At 46.3% G+C, this 8,416-nt stretch overlaps 1 long non-coding RNA gene across 1 annotated transcript; it reads right to left on the bottom strand.

Moving 5' to 3' along the window:
- Nucleotides 1-1,245: 1,245 nt before the first annotated feature.
- On the bottom strand, nt 1,246-3,488 carry LOC136419035 (uncharacterized). Its single transcript, XR_010753057.1, has 3 exons — nt 2,123-3,488; nt 1,875-2,037; nt 1,246-1,792 (listed from the first exon to the last, which is right to left on the bottom strand). It is a non-coding gene; the product is annotated as an uncharacterized lncRNA (long non-coding RNA).
- Between the last annotated feature and the right edge of the window lie 4,928 nt (nt 3,489-8,416).

The following is an 8,416-nucleotide window of genomic DNA, read 5'->3' as shown; positions in this document are numbered from 1 at the left end:
TACTACGACGGGATACTGACGGCCGGGTACCCGCGTGGAGTCACTCCGGTGGCTTACGCGGACGACTTGGCGTTGGTGGTCACGGCGGGGGACGGGGAAACCCTAGAGACGAGGACTAGGCAGGCCATGGAACTAGTCGCCGATACGTTCGAAAGTATGGAACTTAGCATGGCCACGGAAAAAACCGAGATGGTTCTCCTGGCCGGGCGAAGGAAAATAAGGAGTATGAGTCTGAGAGTGGACGACGTCTTGTACGAGACGAAAGAATGCGTGAAGTACCTGGGAGTGTGGTTCAGCAGAAATGCTCGCTTTGGTGAGCACGCGCGCCGGACCGCCGGAAAGGTATCGAGAGTGATTGGGGAGCTCGAAGGCATATTGCCTAGAGTTGGTGGTCTTGGGTATGAGAGACGGAGGTTGATGGTGATGGCGGCATCGTCCGTTCTGCTGTACGCAGCTCCAGTCTGGAAGACGGAGATGACGCGCGGCAAGTACGTGGCCATCCTGGAGAGGGCAAATCGTTTGCTCGCGTTCCGGGTGGCCAGTGCCTGCAGAACGACACCCACAGAGGCGGTATTAGCTTTGGCCAAGATACCTCCGGTGCGGATTAGAGTGCTAGAGCGTAGTATGCTGAGCGAAGGTAGGAGCGAGGCGAAAGAATGGGCGATGAGAGAATCGGAGAAGGACTGGGAGAAGTATGAGGGCTGGATCAAAACCTTCATACACCGGATCTGGATCTGGTGCGAGTGCGAGTGGAATAAGAGCGGGTATGCGCTGTCGCAGGTATTTACCGGGCACGGCGTGTTCGGTAGGTATCTGAAGCGCATCGGGGTGGAGAGGAGTGCGCGTTGCTGGTTCTGCGATGCGAATGAGGACACTACGGAGCATACACTCTGGGAGTGTCCAGAATGGGAAGGCTATCGGGTGGAGGCCAGGAAGAGCGGACTCGACCTGGACCGAAACAAGATAGGAAATGAATTGGTGGAAAGTGTGAGAAAATGGGAAGCATTTGAGGGCCTGACGGAGAAAATCCTGAAGGCCAAGATTGCAAGGGAGAACGAGAGGAAGAAAAGTGGGGTGCGTGGCCGTATCCGCACCTAGTCTGAAGATTAAGGAAGCCCTGATGTAATGCCGAAAGGCGGTCCCGGGGCAGAAGAGGGGAGGTGGGTTTAGTGGGTAGGCGGGCGACATAATGGTCGGTCGAATCCCACACTACCCGGCTGTGGACCAAGTGGGGCGTCTTAAGAAGATTTCCTCCTCGCAAAAAAAAAAAGGTAAGTATATAGCAAAATAAACTTAGTTTTTTGTATTAATCTATTTATTAACGGAAATCACCATATTCCAAACGAATTATATTTAATAAAGCTTCCATTGGGTCGATATTGATTTTCCGACAATAGCGACGCCAGAGTTCTTCACACAGAACATCATCGAATTGACTTTCCGGTATAGATCGTCCTTTCAATTTTCGCTTCAATACGTTCCACTGAGATTTTATCCTTTGTGTATGTGTCCCATCCTCAGCAACAAACTCTTTGCTGTGATTTACCGTATGATGACCGTAGCCCAAATTCTTAAGGCCATCATACGCCTTCCAACAATCAGTCCACACATCGGATCCTTCAACTACATGTTTCTGAATGATGGGCAGCAGAACCTCCGCACTACGCTTGTTGTCAGGACATAGTACAAAACGCAAATCTTCCGATCTTTCCGCTATTATGCCTAGAACCCAATGCCCATTAAGAATCCTTCCCGTGTTATATTTTCTAAGACCAAACATAGACTCGTCAATCTAAAATGTAATACTATTTATTTACCAATGTATTTATGTAAAATTGAATCATAAAAAGATTCTGGAACTAACCCGAACTAACCTGAACTACAACACCTTGACCTCCAGTTTTAGGTATTTGTTTCTGCATTTTGGAGAAAGTTTCTGTTACCATTTCCCTACAATATCTTACACGATTGGAAATTGTGTCAGTAGCAAGCAGCTTTTCCCCATCTTGCGTACAAACTCGCTGGATTTGTTCATAACTTGAACCGTGAGCGTAATGGTAAAGTATATTAGTATAAAAAGATTAAATTAAAAATATATATATATTTATTAATTAATACTCACATAAATTCACTTTGAATTGAAAGCCGAGAATTTTCAAACCATGTGCCACTGGAGACGAATATGTCAGGTCAACATTTATTCCGTTTTGGACATCGATATCGACCCAAATTAGTGTCAGAGTCAAAATAATGCGAAAAACGCGCAACTGGTTCGGAATGACCTTTTGTTTTGCTTCTACAAAATGGCGGCTTCGGAAGAAGTCCTTCTCGTAAAGCTAGTTGATAGCCTTCTTCACGGGTTTTAGGCAACATATTATCAAACCATTTACATTCCATGATTCCAACTTTAAATTTACAAATAAAATCGTTTACTTATATCGGTCCTATATAGGTCGGATTTTCTGCGCCATAAGGGCGCCTACCATCATAAACCCAACCGTCGGGCGCATACCTATATCGGTCCCTTTTATTGGGGCATTGGAGACACGCTAAATTGCAGATCTCAGCATTAGTTCAATTTAAACTGCGTCTATTCACAAGTAGGGTATTTCCCAAACATAAAAAAACCTTCGGTATGGCTTTTTGGGTGTCGTCGTCACTCCCTCCACATAAAATCTCCCCAACAAATACTGACATACATTGGCGTAGCTTAAGGGACTAACTACAGCTAGTTTACGATTAAAATTAACTAATTACCTAACTCAAGGCACCAACAATACTACAACTTACCTTTTTTTTTTTTTTTTTTTTTTTTATAGAGGTTTAGGGCAAAAAATGCATTTATGCATCCCAGGTCGTGATGGTCCGTTGTTGTGTGACCTGGGTATGTGGGACTCGGCGTGCGCATGCGCAATACCCAGTAAAAAACCCTTTGTTTTTCTCTCTTCACCCTGGTTCCCCCCCGGGACCGCCTGCTCGGCATTACTTCAGGGGGGGGGGGGATTTGGACTTCTCCTCCCCCTTTTGCGGCGGGGGGGGGGGTGTCTCCATCCGTCTCCCCCTTTTTACAGGGGGAGTTCCACACTTCCCTCCCTCCTTTGGTTAGGTGGGAGTTCCGCAGTTATCTCCTCCTTTTGACGGGGGGAGTTCCAGTGCTTTCCTCCTCTTTTTTACGGGAGGAGTTCCGCGTTTTCTCCCCCTTTTTACAGGGGGAGTTCCACACTTCCCTCCCTCCTTTGGTTAGGTGGAAGTTCCGCAGTTATCTCCCCCTTTTGACGGGGGGAGTTCCGTTTGGACTAAACCTCCCCCTTTCTTAAGGGGGGAGGCCGCCGTCCGTCTCCCCCTTTTTACAGGGGGAGTTCCACACTTCCCTCCCCTCTTGCGAGGGGAGTTCCGCAGTTATCTCCCCCTTTTTACGGGGGGAGTTCCATGTTTGCCCGCTGCGTCAGTTACCCCCGGGGTACCGGGGGGCATCCAGGGGCACCACGAGAAGGTGCAGCTTGGTCTTCCGCCCCCCACTACAACTTACCTAAACTTACCTCAACTTACCTCAATTTACTTTCATTTATCCCAACCAGCACCCCTGTTTGCTCCACGGTCCCGTAAGAGAGTCAAGTATTGAAATAAATGTGGAAAAGCAAACTTTTGAACAAAGCATTTCCGCACCAAAAAAAAAACATATTGGTGAACTACTAAGCGAGTAGATTACGGAAAAAAAAGTAACGCTCTAAGTGGTTTCCGTGATATCCAAGTTGATCCTTTTTGTCGGCCGAGGCATTTGTCCTAAATGCCTTTTTCTTTGCTTGTCTCCTTTGCCGAATCAATTCTTTGGTATCGTCCGGGATTTGCGCTATGTAGTTCCTTATCATCGGTTTCTTTGTGATTTTCGAACTCGCGTCTAGAGCTGTTCTTATGTCTCTCTCCAGGGTTGAAACGGCCTCCTCAATTTCAATTGCATTTTCTATTCTGCCCGTGACAGATAGATCTCTTTGTAGAGTTGTTCTGAACAGGCCCCAATTCGTCCTTCTGAGCTCGATATTGACCTCGGGCGGTGATTCTTTTCCTAGTAAGACTCGGATTGGATCGTGATCTGAGGATCCTTCCCTTAGGACCTCCATTTCTACTTCCATGGTTAGATCCCTGGCTAGCATGATGTCCAATATGTCATTTGTTCCTACGGTTGCCAGATGCGTAGGATCTTCTGTTGCCATTACGTGCACGTCTTCTCTTCTATCTAGGAATGATTTCAGCTGCCTGCCTTTGGAATTCGTGACTCTGTAATACCAATCTGGAGATTTCGCATTGAAATCACCGATTGCCATGTGTTGTCCTCTTTGCTTCTTGAAGAGCACTTTGTCCAGGTCGTTATGCAAGAGCCCTAGGTGCGGTGGGTGATAGCAGGAGGCAATTCTCAGTTTACCCCTGGTGATATTGACCTCAACAGCTATAGCTTCCATTGCTTCCGTTTGTATCGGCGGCAGCTGGACGTGCTAGATGTTATCCTTGACTAGAAGTGCCGTTCCACCGTATGCCACTTCTCCTTGGTTTTCCTTATCCTTCCTGTGTATTAGGTATCCTGGGATCCTGAAATCGTCCGTAGGTCGTAGCCTCGTTTCTTAGATAGCCACGATGTCAGGTTTTAGGCGTTGTAGCAGCTCCTGCAGTTCTGTTTTACGCCTCTTAATACCGTTGATGCTCCACGATATTATCTGCAGTGCTGAAGGTTTTTTTTGGGTGTGAATCCATTAACCTTGTATTTTTGGAAGATTAGCAAAAAATGCACTCATCGCCGAGTACATCATTTGCATCTGTTTTAAAGCCTGTTGGAAGTCAACAGGCTCTTCTTTCTTGCTCATGGTTATTTTAGTGCCTTAATTCGCACTGCCCGAAAAAAGAGGAAGACGGTTTCTGCGTCCTTTGTACAGAAAAGGGACATCGCCCGGGAAACAATAGGTGCGCGAAATTCCGCGACGCGCTAAATCGCGCGAGGTCGGCCAGGAGGGCCGATCAGCAGCGCGAGGAAATGCGAAAACAATGCGAATTGCTTGTCGACCCGAACGCAACGATCGTCGATAGTCGCGACCAAAACAGCGAATAAAGCACACCGTTTTAATCGAATTTAATCCGCGTTTCTCTTTCGTCGAATCGTCGATTGTTTTCCTTTTTCTAGTGCTTGACGGAAACTTCTTCACAAAACAAGGAAAAAACTTTATTTTTCTTTCCCAGAAATCAAACCTCCGTTTTGTTTCTCATTTTTCGTTTAACTAATGAAAATCCATTTGAGAACGACTTTCCTACAAATCAATACCAATCGCTCCATAAAAGCGCACGACATGGCCTTCCTTGAAGCTGCTAAGCGAAATGCCGATCTAATAGTGGCTAGCGAGCCTAATAAAAAATTGTTGCAAAGAAATCCAAAATGGCTAAGTGATAATTTACAAAATGTCGCTATTTATGCTCGGACCAATACGGTCAAGTTTTCGAAAATTAAGCCCGGAGACGGCATAATTGTACTATTCGGAGAAGAATATACAATTATAGCCGGGTACATTTCACCTAAATGCACGAGGGACCAATTTGATCAATACTTGAACGATTTGCAACAAGCGGTTGCCGGCCGACACGGCGAATTAATTTTAATGGGCGACCTCAATTCAAAATCGCCGGATTGGGGATCGACGACCGAAGACGCCAGAGGCGCGGCACTATCCCAGATGTGTGTGGGACTCGATTTAGTGGCTCTAAACATGGGCGAGCCCACATTCGTCAGAAGAGAGCACCAAACGTGCATCGACGTCACGTTTGCAAGCGAAAACCTGGCCAATCGCGTCACTAATTGGCAGGTCTTGGATAATGAGCCGTGTTCGCCGCACAGACATATTTTATTTGAAATTGGCAGCAAGCCGGGATGGAAAACGCGACTGCAAAACAGCTGCATAAAGCCGGAAAAAAAAAATTCGTCGATACCTTCGGTGAACTTTTGACCCGCTCCCCGAGGTGAATAGCGGGAAAGAGTTATCGAAAATCACGCGAATAGCTTACCGGGCCGCATGCGATGTAAATCGCAACGGTGCAACCGGCAGTCAAAATCCGTACTGGTGGACCGAAGAAATCGATAGTATTAGGAAGAATTGTGTAAAGGCTAGGAGACTTGCGCTTCGCGCCCGCGGAAATCGTAACGTCACGGATGTCAATGCGGAAACGTCGTGGCAAAAATACAAGGACGAGAAAAAGAAACTTCAAAAAGAGATAAATAGTCGTAAAAAGGCCAACTGGGTCGAATTATGTCGTAAACTCGACGAGGACGTCTGGGGGGACCGTTACAAAATCGTCATGAGGTATCTCAAGCCCGGAAATCCTTTCGAATTAACGACGCTCAGAAAATTGGAAATCGCGGAACACTTCTTTCCGCTAGGCCCCGGCTACGTTCCAGGAAAAATCATGCCAGTCGTTTATACTCAGTTCTCGAAAGAGGAAGTACAAGCGGCCGCGAATAAATTAAAAAACGCAGCTGCCCCCGGCCCCGACGGGATGAGGGCGGAAGCGGTCAAGTTCAGTTTCGAAGCATATTCGGATGTGTGGCTTAGACTGTTAAATCAAATGTTGGAAAACCAAGAATTTCCGAATTCCTGGAAGGTAGCCAAGCTAATCCTGCTCCTTAAACCGAACAAGGATAACGAACAGCTGGGATCGTTCAGGCCCATTTGTTTGGTAGATGCCGCGGCCAAATTGTACGAACACCTCATCAAGAATCGTCTCGAAGAGGAACTGGAAGCAAAATATCTGCTTTCCGATGTACAATTTGGTTTCAGAAAAAATAATCCGCAATACACGCCATGACGCGAGTTCTCGATGTCGTCGACGCCGCGAAAAATCGGCGCGGTCGCGAGGAAAGTTGGTGCGCGTTAATTACTCTAGACGTGAAAAACGCGTGCAACACTGCATCGTGGACATGCATAGTAAACGAGTTGTCGAGAAGAAACATCTCGAATTACTTAATAAACATAATTAAAGATTATTTTACGAATAGAATAGTCAAAATAGATAAAGACACCGAATTCAATATGGCGATGGGTATACCGCAAGGGTCGGTACTGGGCACTCTGCTATGGAACGTAATGTACGACCCTATATTGGCCGTAGCGGTGGGCCAATCAGAGCGCGTTACGGCAATCGGCTATGCGGACGATATCGCTCTCGTCGTCTGCGGCTCCGATAGGCTTGAACTCGTCGACGAGTCGGAGGCGGCCATAAATCGATACGTGCAATGGCTGACCGACCACTCGTTGCCGATAGCACCGGAAAAAACCGAAGCGATTATCCTTAGCGGAAAGAGGGATAGAAACAAATTGTTTTTCTTAATTGACGACGTTCGCGTGACGCCTAAAAAATCCTTAAGATATTTGGGAGTCGAATTCGGAGAAAACTTGTATTTTGCCCGGCACGTGAAAGCAATTTGCGATAAAAGTTTAAGGAAATTAGGACAATTGCAAAGGATTATGCCGACGATGGGCGGTCCGTCCACGCAAAAAAGACATCTGCTTTACGGAGTGGTGCAATCCACGCTTCTCTACCCCGCTCCCGTATGAGGAGGGATTAGGAAAATCAAAATACACGCACATGATGTTGAGGGTGCAAAGGAAAGCACTAGTAAAAGTCGTGTGCGCATATCGGACCATCTCCTACGAAGCGGTGCAAGTTCTGCCGGGAATTCCTCCCATCAATTTATTAATCGAAGAGAGAACCGAGCTCAGCGTTCTTCCGCGAGTCACTAGGGCCGATAGAAAAGCGGCCGGAACCGCGACCATCCAGAAATGGCAAGATCGCTGAACAAGACTTGAAGACAAGGGACAGTGGACTAAGAAATTAATCCCTGATCTCGAAGTCTGGGTTTCGTGCAAATACAAGCGCCTGAATTATTACTTAACTCAGGCGTTTAGCGGTCAAGGAAATTTTAGGGTCTTCACGAACCGCATCGGGAAAACGGAACCGGATTGCACGAGCTGCGGGATCGAAGATACCGCGGAACATTGTATTTTCTGGTGCACCCTTTTTGAAATTCAAAGAAACGAATTGTGTACGTGCGTGAACGCACTAACTCCGAAAACATTGATCGAGACGATGCTCGTAAGTAAAAAAAGCTGGCACAAATGCAACAAAATTATTACTGAGATGGTCAAGGTAAAGGAAAGGATGGAACGTACCACCACGGAAGCATAATCCTAAAATCAATCGGGAGCGTAATTATTTTCAACATCTTGTAGGATTTTCAATATCAACGCCAAAGCTGAAATTACATAATTTAATATTTAATTAGTAACGTAGGTTTGATTTTTTTTTCATTCACTACGTGAATTTTTTTTGTTAGGTCTCGGTTGACAGTATAGTAGATATCCGAAAAAAAAACTACTTTCTA

Source organism: Euwallacea similis, unplaced genomic scaffold (assembly GCF_039881205.1).
Source record: "Euwallacea similis isolate ESF13 unplaced genomic scaffold, ESF131.1 scaffold_59, whole genome shotgun sequence".
Taxonomy (NCBI): Eukaryota; Metazoa; Arthropoda; class Insecta; order Coleoptera; family Curculionidae; genus Euwallacea; species Euwallacea similis.
The sequence above is the reverse complement of the archived record's forward strand: the minus strand, read 5'-3'. Positions and strand labels throughout refer to the sequence as shown.